Below are 13417 nucleotides of genomic sequence, written 5' to 3' on the forward strand. Positions count from 1 at the left end.
CTAAAAAATGTCAGTCGCTCTTCGATTTTTCAAAAATAGCAGACCTACAAGCTCGTAGCGCGCCACTCGGTGGCGCGCTATGAGCTTGTAGATCTGCTATTTTTCAATACTTAAAGCATGACATGATGCTAACACCAAAATGGGTTCCCGTTCAGAATGGGTTAAGATTATTAGCAGGACCATATCTGCCGAGCAGCGGTGGCTGCTAAGGGTTAGAGGAGCGCCCCTTGTTAGCCGAAAGGTTGCCGGTTCGATTCCCTGGCCGGGGGCAGGAAAAATCTGGGTGGGGAAGTGATTGGTCATCACTCACCCAACACCGCTGAAGTGCCCTTGAGCAAGGCACTGAACCCCCAACTGCTCCCCCTGGAGCTGCTTTAGTGGCCAACAGTATAAGACTGTGGTTGTACTGGTCAGCTCCCAGGTTTTAATGTGTGTGCGCGCGCGCGTGTGTGTGTGTGTGTGTGTGTGTGTGTGTGTGTGTGTGTGTGTGTGTGTGTGTGTGTGTGTGTGTGTGTGTGTGTGTGTGTGTGTGTGTGTGTGTGTGTGTGTGTGTGTGTGTGTGTGTGTGTGTGTGTGTGTGTGTCTGTGTTTCTAAGTTACGCTAGCGCGTTTCGGCTATGCAGCCTTCATCAGAGCATGTGAAGGCTGCATAGCCGAAACGCGTTAGCGTTCCTTTTTGGTGTGTGCCAATAAAGAAATGGAAATGTGAGTACTTTGTCCCCCGCTTGTTTACTTTTTGGATGTGCTACCTTTTTGGATTTTTTAATTCCTATTTTTTGATATACTTGATTTGTGTTTGGCACTCCACTGAAAGCCATTGCTGATGCGCAACCTCTTTTTCTCATTTACTCTTTTCCAAGTGTCACAACTGAATGACTACTGCATGAGATGAGTACGCAAAGTAAATGGTTTAAAAATATAATGATTTTTTTTTTGCTGGTGAAAACCGAATAAACAATCTGTATTATTTTGAGACCGCTCCGATACCGATATGTCGTGTTTATGGCCGATTCCGATTAATCGTGCATCCCCATCGTCCAACCAGGAATTAAGAAGCGGCTTGGACTCCTCCAAGCATGAGGTCAGTCCGTTGCTCTCCCAGTGTTGGCAAAGGGAGTGTAGCGCCCAGGATTGCAGTAGACAATTGGGTGACACTGGGTGTTTTTTTAATATATCACGCACGCACACACGCACACTCACGCACGCACGCACGCACGCGACCGTCTAATGCTTGAGATCCCATGCAAGTGTCTCCACGGACCAGGCTGGGGAAGAGTGCTTTTAAAGTTCTCTGCCCCACATACTTGGGATAGTTTACAGGGTTTGTCCAAGGTACCAGTCCCTGCAGTGCACCCCTAGGACATGTTCAGTCTAATAGATCAACTCTGGTTAAAGCCTAATTACATGATTGAGTCCACAATTATTTTATTTTTTTCACTATTTTTGGGGGGGGATGGGGGGGGGGGGGGGGGTGGAATGTGTGGAATGTCCTGATGACATCATCCTCAGACGAGGTCATGACATCACTGACACCTTGTTATTTGCTCTTCCTCCTCGTCATCCTCACTAGAATCCTCTCATGCAATAGCAGCGTGCTGTGAATTACCCAGCAGTAGCTCTGTGTCAAATACCGCAGCGGTCCGCCACCGCCGTTACCTGTGTGTGTGTGTGTGTGTGTGTGTGTGTGTGTGTCTGTGTGTCTGTGTGTCTGTGCAACCAGAGCTCCATGCAGGGCTCTCCTCACAGCTATAAGGTCCTGGGTTCGATTCCCGCTGGTGCGTTTGGTGAAAGGGCCTTTCTGTGTGGAGTTTGCATGTTCTCCCCGTGTCCCCTATAGGGTAGGTGCCCTCACAAAAACATGCAGTAATCCTGGTCTCTAAACTACCTCCCCCTGGCCAGCGCCTGATGGGGGGGAAAAAGGAACTGGTCGGGATAACGTGTTCCTTCCTCGCGCTACGTCCGGCCGGGGAAACTCCCCCCTGTCAGGTGAAAAGAAGCAGCTTGGACTCCTCATGCATAGAGGGAAGCATGAGGACAGTCTGCTGCCCCCTCCCCCCCCCCCAGCTTGGCAGAAGAAGTGTAGCACATAAACGCGTGGGCAAAGTGCCGTCAGTAATCATCGCTACACGTGTTGTTCACGTAAGAAAAGAAAAGAAATAAACAGAGCTCATGGATCTCACACTCAAACGTTACGACCCGTGAGAGTATATTGACTGTGTGTGTGTGTGTGTGTGTGTGTGTGTGTCTCTGAGAGCGCCATGTGTCTTTCAACGATAAGGTGTACTGTTGTGTTTATAGGTGTACTGTAAATACGGAACATCCAGCATTTAAACCACACACACACACACACACACACACACACACACACACACACACACACACACACACACACACACACACACACACACACACACACACACACACACACACACACACACACACACACACACACACACACACACACACACACCTCATTAGCAGCTGGTTTTACAGCCTGTGACATGTGTAAAAGTGCAGGGTATAATTTACTACAAAAGCAGACTGTATTGAGTGACAGCACCATAATGTCACTGTCGGCTGGAAACCTCCTATCGTCGCTGTCGGGCAGAAACCTCCTATCTCCACTTTTATGTAGCCTACTCAATTTTATTGTTTTTTTTTGTCACTAGCTTCTGCTACCTTTTTTACTTTTGAATTTGAATCCTGCAAAGTAACAGTTTTGGACATGTTTCCACCCTGTTATTACTTCTCAGGAAGAGCCTGTGCTCCAATGGATCCAAAATAGTTATTGCTACCGGTGGTTACTAATTATTAGTGATTTCATTATAGTTAATTTGTCTCTACAAGCAAAAGGTTAATAGAGATCAGGAGTGACACGAATAAACGATATGCCACGCTCGACTCATTGACAAATTAAGTACCATTTGCCTCAGTTGCTGGGTCTGTCCGTCTGAGCATGGAAATAGCGTTGTAGCGTTTGTTGACCACCAAGTGGCACGCACGCACGCACGCACGCACACACGCACGCACGCACGCCATGCACACAAGGTTTTCAGAAAACTTAGGTTCAACTGATAAGAATAAATAATAATAATCTTTATCGTCTCGAAGGATATTCGTCTTCAGTCTGTTCCAAAAGCAACAACAAACTAAACAACACGTAACCATGAAGCACAAAACAACATTATACGACGATACATAAACATGAGGTCCCCCACTGACTGTACACAGAACAGCAACCTATCCACGGGGCAATTTGTTTAACGCCACAATGGCCGAGGGGACTAAAGTCCCGTAAGACGAACCCTAACCAAAGTACAGCCAAGATCGTGTGTACTGCATTGTGTGTGTGTGTGTGTGTGTGTGACATGTGTGTGTGTGTGTGTGTGTGTGTGTGTGTGTGTGTTCTGTCCATACAGCACATAAAAGGCACACAGTATACAGGTGTGTGCTGTGGCTGTGATTGGATGGGCTCGTGTCTTCATGACAGCATGGAGAGTGATTAGCACAGATCATTAGCAGGCCTGCTGAGGGACTGGCTTTACTGTCATATAGGCGTATACATAAGTCTACACTTACACTTATGTAAGTGTTCCCTACTCACAGAGGGGGGAGGGAGAGAGAGAGAGAGAGAGAGAGAGAGAGAGAGAGAGAGAGAGAGAGAGAGAGAGAGAGAGAGAGAGAGAGAGAGAGAGAGAGCTATCAGGAGACCACAAGGGGAGGTACATTTAAATTCCCATCGAAAGGAGGTGTCATTCACATATTTTTTAACTGAATTGTTGATTACTTACAGCACATGCAGGTCTTACTGTACCATGATGTGCTGCTTACATTTCTAACTAATAAAGTAATCAATCAATCTGTGTGCGTGCATAAGGAGGAGGAGGAGGAGGAGGAGGAGGAGGAGAAGAAGAAGAAGAATAAAGTTTGAGAGAGAGAGAGAGATTTGAGAGATAAATTAGAGAAGGTTGCATCTGTGAGTCAACAGGTGAAGTACAACCCCACATAGAAACCTGAAAACAGGAAATGGGTGAAATTAAATTGAATGCAAATTGAGTATCAGACTAATTTAACACAACTGCATCCTGTTTTCCCTTCAGCTCGCAAAACCACATTAAAGAGAATAAATTAAATCAAGCAAATCAAGGGGAAATTGTTCTTCAGCGAATGTAATGTAATGTTCCATTTTCTTTTTTCTTTTGGAGAAGAATGACTTGAGTTAGACTCGGGGAAGGTCAAAATGGCGAGTGCGAAACCACCCCCCCCCCCCCCCCCCCCTCATACTAGCAGTAGGGGAAAGAGTATGGTTTTAGACAGTGACGGAGGGGCGCCGTCTCAAGTGAACTTGAGCCAGGACAGACACCACCGAGCCTGACACCACGTGAGTTGCCGTGTTGAACGTTGCGATGTTCGCTTGGCCGACTCGGCCTATAGTTCGAGTTGCAACCCGATACGCACAGAATTGTACATCATGCCACTGCCACTCAAAGTGGCTACTGGCCAATCACAGCGCGTCCTTGCACAAGTGCACAATCGCAGTGTGTGAGCTACGTTGACATTTAGCCTTGGATCAAGACTGACTTTTGCTTTTGTATCTATGATGATAAGTCTTGGTGTGAAGTTGTCCGAACGGCCAACGCTCCAAGAACAGTCAGAATTGCAGTTTAAGGGTCTCTATTTCCCCCAGAACTCCTCCACCAAAGTCCAGGACAGATTCAACAGTGCGAATACCGGAAACTAGCAATAATAATACTGAAAACTGACAAAAAGAAATAAACACTACTGAACAAAACCCAACCGGATAAGAGCTCTCTTCAGGCTGTACCGTGATCACACAAGGCCCTGTAGCTCTCCCTCGGGGATGTTACCTGTGTCATCGCCTACTTCTAACTAACTAGCCTGTCCCTGCAGCCTCCTTTAAATAGGAGTGGATCCTACCACCGGGCACAGACTCAATTTCTTCTCAAATACTTCACTAATTCTCCATAACTAACACCTTGAATAAACAGTAACCTAAACATTCTCAATAATGTGTTACAATTAAACAAGTATATAAATCAGAATGAAAACTCAATGACAATTACTCAAAGCTTATTATGAAGAAACAACTCCTGCATAGCACTTGGCCCCGCCCCCTTCCTCATCAGGGGAAATGCCACCAGCAGTGCAGGAGAGACAACTTCAGTGATTACAATTTCAATAAAGTTTAAAACAATAGTCCTTGCATGTTACAGGAAACAGTTTCATGTGTGTTTGTATATATGGCACGTGTTGCCCCGTGACACTTGGTCTCTATCGTCCTATACTGGAAACCTCTAGCAAAAATAATGTTACACTGAAGTATAGGCAGGCAACGCATTGACATACTGTATGTTACGTCATTTTAATTACCATTGAGGTACGCTGTTTGGTGTTTAGGTAGACACTGATACGCAATGGATGCGGGCAACACCTGCCCACATCCATTGTTTTCAGTGTGCGTGCGTCCGTGTGTGCGTGCGTGGGCATGTGCGCGGGAGTGCATGCTTGCTAGTATTACTATACTTCTGAGGACATTGGGGAGTAAGTTAGGCATACAATACATTGGAGTTAGGAATTTAGAGGTTACAGGTGTTGTCAGCTTGTAGATCTTGATTATTATAATGCATTTGGCTACTTTCTGGCAATTTTCAATGCTAAAATGTTGATGTCGTCACAAGTCTAGTAATACAAACCTGTGTGTGTGTGTGTGTGTGTGTGTGTGTGTGTGTGTGTGTGTGTGTGTGTGTGTGTGTGTGTGTGTGCGCGTGCGTGCATGCATGCGATCCTAAAGAAGTGCCACACGTGCTCACGTCAGGGTTCTTCTCTGTTATGAAAAGACAAAAGGGACGTCGTGGCTTATTTATAGCAACACAGACACAAAGGTCTGCTCTGCCACTCAGGGAAACACGGGAGAGATTGAATTGCGTGGTGCCTGGTGGCGTTGCTCCTTCCCAGGGAGCCCTGCCTGTGTGTCTGTGTGTCTGTGTGTGTTTGTGTGACGACAGTGAGCTAAGGTTTAAGGGCACGACAGAGAGGCAGACACAGGAGAAGATAATGAGGATCGGTGCAGTTAATGATTCCATTACGGTCCGCCTTCTAACTCTAAGAGAGAGAGAGAGAGAGAGAGAGAGAGAGGGGTTGAGATCTTTTTCAAGTGCTGAAGACCGTGTGCCAGATTATATGTTCGACGCGTGACACCATAGGGTTGCCAACTACTGGCCCAGTGGGGGCCGTATTTCCCGTATTTCCAGGAATCAGTTCAATGAGGAACACGTCTTTTCGTTGTCCAAATAAGGGACGGTCCCTTTAGTTCAAGGGACAGTTGGCAAACCTGCCAAGGGACGTATACTTGTTGTGTTGTGTATGTAATGTATATGCACTGTTATGTATTTGTGATGTATTTTAAAGTATTGTTCCGTTCAGTGTGAGAGGACCTCAGTGGAAATAAGTCTTTGGACTTTTCTGTGTAGTCCTTGAATCACTGATTATAATGTTGTATTATGATTGCTTTTCTAAATAAATCAAATCAAATCAAAAAATGCCGTCGTGTGATGAGGTGTAAAATAGAGAAAGAGATGGCGGGGATGATCGAGAGAGAAAGAAAGGGCGAGTACGGGAGAGAAAGTATGAGGGGAGACATGGAAATGAAGATAGCCTGTGTGCACCTCATGGTTTACGGACACGGACCTATCGATGACCCCTGGGTCCAACGGCATGAAAACATTTGAGAGCCACTGTATTAGTGCATATTGCTATGTGTCGTGGGAATGCACAACAGGGATTGGACAAAGTAAGGAATAGACACACCCACAACCGGCTGACACTCGCACGCACGCACACAGGTCTGACATCTGCACTCGTTTAATGATCCTGGGTAATCAGCTTTTTCAGAGGTGTTCCATAATGCGAACACAAACACATTATCCACAACAACACTAAAAGGCAAACGTGGAAAATTCTCCTCATGGAAAAACCTCATGGCAACGATGTGAGCACCTGGAAGACCTGGCTCTGCCAAACAGACATAAAACATCCAGGAAGGTTATGGAGACACCATAGTGACAAACCGACTGGGACACGTGGAACGTGGCAAGGGCTTCCGGGCCGAAATCCAATATATACGATAAGTCAATGAAAAAGCTGTGGAATTAGAACATGCAGTGTGCATTGTCATCATTAACAGAATAGATTTAGGACCACAATGGAAACAAGCCCCCGGGACTTTTATGTGTTATCCTTTCAGCCTTAATGTCTGACTTCTCCCCCCATTTCCCAGTAGGGTTAGGGTCGTTACAAAGTCCATCATGTTCAGTTCACAAGGGTGTGATTTTTTGTTTAACTCTAACTCCCCACTTGAACCCCAGCATCCATATTCTGGGTGGAACTTTGGCCAGATTTGGTGTATAAAGACGTGGGACAAAAGCACAATTTCACATTAAATAAAAAATCTCCGCGATATGATTAATGCCGTTGATAAACGATAATAACCATTATTGTCCCCGGTCCCTACATGGAAGAGATTATTAAATTGGGGGAGAAAGAAAGTAAAACACTCGAGTGAAGTGAGCGAGGGGCGCTCTCATCATCTTTTCTGTCCTTACTTTTTATCCTCAAATTCCATGGTACACACCAGTGTTGTTTTTGTCGACTAAAACTAAGACGAAAAATGTCCGTCGACTACCTTTTTTCACTGACGAAAACTAAATGGAAACTAAATGAAAACTAAGCTATGACGACTAAAACTAAGACTAAATATATCGACAATTTCGTCATGAAATAAAAACGAGATTAAATGTTATATAAAGGGACAAGAGATCCAGTATAAAGTCATTTTACACATGGTTACACATGCGTTGAGCGCTTGTAGATCGGCTATTTTCAGCAAGTATAAAATCTGCCATTACGATGACTAAATCACCTGTAGATTTAGTCGACTAAAATTGCATGGCATTTAGTCGACTAAAACTAGACTAAAATGTGACTAAAACTAAGTGAAAACTATTCAAGAGACTATGACAAAAACTAAAATAGAAATTTGCTGCCAAAAACAACACTGGTACACACAGACACAGAAAGCTGGCTATAGAAGGGGCTAGCACCCCTCAAAAAGACACAACTGATAGTTATTGGTCAATTCACTCTCAAAGAGTTAAAGCCACTGTGATGAGAGTATAGAAATGGACTCATAGGTCAATAACAGGTCAGATTTGCTGTGATAGGAGTCAGGATTAACCTGACGCTGCCAGATCCAAGAAGCTTGCTACACACATTTGTTTCACAAGTCAGGATGGGAAATCATCATTTCTTCCTGTAATGGACTTTGTCATAACACCTTGAGTTTGAAACCTGCAGCTCTGTGAGGGCAGTCTTGAAGCCAAGGCCAATTTGGATCCAATAGATGGAGGCTCTCAGGCTGATATAAAGCCCTTTCACATTTTATGTCTCTCTCCCATGGGACTGTAGTGCATATTTGCAATAGAGCCAGTACTGAGCAGAGACAGAGAGAGAGCAGATTTAGCTGTGTGTGTGAGTCTGCGTGCGTGCATGCGTGCGTGCGTGCGTGCGTGCGTGCGTGCGTGCGTGCGTGCGTGCGTGCGTGCGTGCGTGCGTATCTGTGTTTGGGTAGGTCTAGAGGGTGACTGGCTCAGGGGAGAGAAGAGCTTGGAGTTCACAGGCAGACAACAAATAGTCCTTCATTCAGACACTTCTCATTGGGTTCAACACGTGTTGCAGATCTATGAGCTTGTATATCTGCTATATCTTTGAATAGCCAAAGTATTACATAATGGCTAAAGTGGTTCAAATGTAGCTAAAATCTAAAATGACACAGATGCTTTCCCGGTCTTAAAGGAGCACTTTTCAACCCATCTTCGTATAATTGGTCCTCACTAATGTTCATGATTGATTGTTTCAACTCGGTAGGATGGCTGTGGGGTGTGGACGCTTCAGAAACCCGTCCACCAGTGACATCATCGATGGGGAATCCAAGCTAATAGAAACGGCAGGCTTTCTATTCCTGAAAAGATACCATGCTATAATGGTAGCCATGGTTGTTTTTTTTGTTCTTTTTTATATCTTGTTTAAAAGAATATCTGCCTAACTGGAAGACGGGTTTCTGACCTGCCCACAGCCCTCCTATGAGACACGACTGAGTATTATTAAAAAATATTGCACATTGAACATTAGTGAGGACCAATTATATGAAGTTAGGTTGAGTCCTCCTTTAATGAGTCAGTTGAGGACGGTGACTACATGATGTCATAGGGAGTTGTGTGTGTGTGTGTGTGTGTGTGTGTGTCTCTGTTCGAGCTGACGGGCAGACGCAATGTGCGACAACTCCTCATTAAGTCACCGTTCCTCCAAAAGGAGCAAGGTTTGTCTTAGTGCGGGACTGTCGTCTTTGACACGTGGACGCCACATGTCACGAGGATTACCACGGCTTCCGCATGGCACGCTTCGCCAGCAGACGATGATGTCAGTCCTGACATATAGAACAATAGTCACCAGAGGCACTGAGGCGGTTCGGGCATAACAAGCATCATGAAATTAAGACGAGGAACAAAATGAGAAGAATGAGAATAACATGCCTTGCAGCTTCACAGTGGCAGATCGTCACTTTGGCATCTAATTTATAGTACCGCGGATGATAGCGATGGTTCTCAACCCCCCCCCAAAAATAATCATATTTGAACTATGTACTGCCCACTCTGACAAGCACATGGAATTGGAGGAGTCGGGGCATTGGATTTAGTTTGACTCGGTTCCACATAGTCTAACGAAAATAGGGTTAGGGTTAGCGTGACGCAACTTTCTTAAATTATTTGACAATTTGGCCAATGTTTGACCAGTTTTTATCAGTGTTCAGACCCTGCAACTAGCCATTACCTTTCCTCATTGGCTGGCCTTGGTAAAAGGCTCACCAATGGCATCCTATGTCCTCTCACAATATGGCATCCAAACAACTACAGTACGCAGCATATGACATCTAAAGCATGTTGATGTGATACTGTGGTCGGCTACTGTATATCTCTCTATTGTAAAGACTGGCCATTTGCCATGTCTCTGAAACAGTGCAGTACTTTTCAAGGTATATACTGATTGAGCTGATATACTGTATATGACATGTCATTTCTTGTTATGGTATAGTTTCTTTATTACTTTTGACGCAGTAATGGTCTTTTTTGAGGTTTTATCATTAACTGTTTCCTACATAGCCTATTGCAGCCCATGCTAGGTTTTTTCTTTTTTCTTTTTACTAAGACCCACAGAATGTTTTGTTCTATGACAATGTACAGTAAACACATATCTCAAAAGAAGAGAGTCTCTACTGTCATCGGGGAAAAACCGTGTCACCACGATGTACCATTATTTAGTTATTGGCAGTTGAATAAAGCTTGTCTTCACCAAAAATGCTGTCTGGGAACAGAAAGCAGAGATACTTTTTATGAATAACATCTTGAGAGATGCTAAATGTCATCAAATGGTGGTCCGTGGCTCAAATGCCCAATGGACCTTGATATGAAAAGGGTTGGAAAACCGCTGCTCCAAGTTCAATAGGGAAGATCTCTTTCATTCCTGCAGTTTTACTGCATGTGCGAGGGCAGTGTGGCTGTTCTGAGCGCGTGCACATGCTGTACATTACAGATGGAGGCTGATTGCTTGGCTGGCAGTATTGCTGCTTGCAACATTCTGGACGAATCACTCATGCGATCGACCTCACACTCGATAAGTTCCCTCCCCGGCAGTGCACAGGCCAAGTGTGTGGAGTCGGATGGACTGTTCTCAAGATATGCTTCTCAAACCATTTCATGTCAAGGGCCGCCAATATTTGGCCAGGGACCCCCCAGAAGAGAGGATTTGTGTTAAATAATACAAAAACCTTCAAGATTTTTCCTTCTGTCGGCTATCATATAATAACTAATAATAAATAATGCATCCATAAACATCATAATATCTCCATATTTCAACTTTTTTCATGAATGATGAATATATAAAAGAGTAGTGAAAATAGCAGATCTACAAGCTCATCCTTCAAAGTCAAAAAGTCAAAGTTGTACGATTTGTCACACACGTTACCGCGGTGAAATTCGTTCTCCGCATTTGACCCGTCTCTCTTGGGAGAGGTGAGCCGCGGTAGTGGAAATAGCAGATCTACAAGCACTACGTTGAAGCATAATAAAACAATAATAAAAATGAATTATGTTAAACAGCCTACAATATCTCCACACAACAGTGACCATATGCAAAGAAGACAGACAGACCGTTCAGACTTGAATTTAAACATTCGCCTCGGCAACTTCTCGCCTTTGCATTGACTTTGTATGTCAATGGCGCCGCTCTAAGCATCCAAGTCTGAACACACCTTTACAGTGCGTGCAGCACAATAACATTGGTAAATTATTTTTTTCAGTCAAAGTATATTCATCGATAACTTATATGTAGGTACTGTGGATCTGCTGCTTGTGCGACTTTTGTATTTAAATACTGAAAAGTAACAGTTTTGGACAGAGGACAGAGACGATATCAGAACGTGGTATTTCGAGGTCAACGTCAAAGGGCAGGAGACGGTGTCAAGTGCCAATGTCCAGGAAGTACCATCTGACGAGTTCAAGCCATCGCCATCCTTGTCTAAATGTCCGTTATATGCAACCCTTTGAAGTCAAGATATGGAGCAACTAATGTCTGGGGATTGTCCAACTGTGAACTGATAAGAGTGAAAGGTATGGATGTCTAACTATCTACCGGCGCGTTCATGTCCTCTTGTTGTTGCTGCCAGGGGCTAGAAACCTTGCCTCTCCGTAGTTCAACGCTGTGTACGTTATGTCATCACTTAAAAAAAAAACTTTCTAAGCGATTAAAAAATAATTGACTTTTTAAAAATGTGTATTTAATGGTTGCTGAATATCGTCTCAGTCAGCTGGAAACCTCATATGTTGAAAAAACAAACTGTTCAAAAATAAATTAAAATAGCTGAATAGCTTTTGTGTGACACTGTTAGTATATGATCAAGTGAAAATTTAGGGAGGAAAAAAACCTCAGAAAGTTAGAATATGTTTCTTACAGGCATAGAAAGTGGGAGTGGACAGACAGACAGACAGACAGACAGACAGACAGACAGACAGACAGACAGACAGACAGACAGACAGACAGACAGACAGACAGACAGACAGACAGACAGACAGACAGACAGACAGACAGACAGACAGACAGACAGACGGTGATAAAAGCTTGTCTCAGGGACATTGTGCTCTGCCTGAAGCAAACATCAAAGCATGGCCTTCAAAGTACAGCCTGCGAAGTAGCCTTCATTATGCCCTCACTCTGTCATTCAGCAAACAAACATACACACAGAGAGAGAGAGAGAGAGAGAGAGAGAGAGAGAGACACACACAAACACACACACACACACACACACACACGCGCCTGCGCGCATGCTAAACGAAACACAATCAGGTTTGGAAAAGTTTGATTACTTCACAAATAGAGAGTATGCGTGTTGCGCGTGCATACATCGAGTGGCAAATGGAGTGGAAAAATAAGTTAAACGTTGTTTAACGTTGTTTAATGCAATCAGAGCCTTAATGTCTGACTGTACCATGTGCCGTTTTCATTTCTGACTAATAATGTAATCAATCAATCAATCAGTTAGGAGTCACATGGTTCATGCCACTTACTCCCAACTTATACACCATACAGTACATTACAGTACAGAACAGTGCGTGTGTGTGTGTGTGTGCGTGCGTGTGTGTGTGTGTGCGTGTGTGTGTGAATGTAATGCACATTGTGAAGCGATTCCTATATACACCATTTACTATTGTAACAGCCGTGAACGCACCCTTAGAGGAGGGTGAGTGTATGGAGTATGTATAGACGTGTGGAGGACTCACCCTTAGAGGAGGGTGAGTGTATGGAGTATGTATAGACGTGTGGAGGACTCACCCTTAGAGGAGGGTGAGTGTATGGAGTATGTATAGACGTGTGGAGGACTCACCCTTAGAGGAGGGTGAGTGTATGGAGTATGTATAGACGTGTGGAGGACTCACCCTTAGAGGAGGGTGAGTGTATGGAGTATGTATAGACGTGTGGAGGACTCACCCTTAGAGGAGGGTGAGTGTATGGAGTATGTATATAGACGTGTGGAGGACTCACCCTTAGAGGAGGGTGAGTGTATGGAGTATGTATAGACGTGTGGAGGACTCACCCTTAGAGGAGGGTGAGTGTATGGAGTATGTATAGACGTGTGGAGGACTCACCCTTAGAGGAGGGTGAGTGTATGGAGTATGTATATAGACGTGTGGAGGACTCACCCTTAGAGGAGGGTGAGTGTATGGAGTATGTATAGACGTGTGGAGGACTCACCCTTAGAGGAGGGTGAGTGTATGGAGTATGTATAGAC

The 13417-nt window shown here is 44.4% G+C and overlaps 1 protein-coding gene across 1 annotated transcript in view; it reads right to left on the minus strand.

Annotated features, from left to right (window-relative positions):
- adgrv1 (adhesion G protein-coupled receptor V1) overlaps nucleotides 1-13417 on the minus strand; it is a gene marked incomplete at its 5' end in the record, with an annotated part of 354615 nt that overhangs the window by 12179 nt on the left and 329019 nt on the right.

Source organism: Protomyctophum parallelum, assembly GCF_964188405.1.
Source record: "Protomyctophum parallelum genome assembly, chromosome: 15".
Lineage (NCBI taxonomy): Eukaryota > Metazoa > Chordata > Actinopteri > Myctophiformes > Myctophidae > Protomyctophum > Protomyctophum parallelum.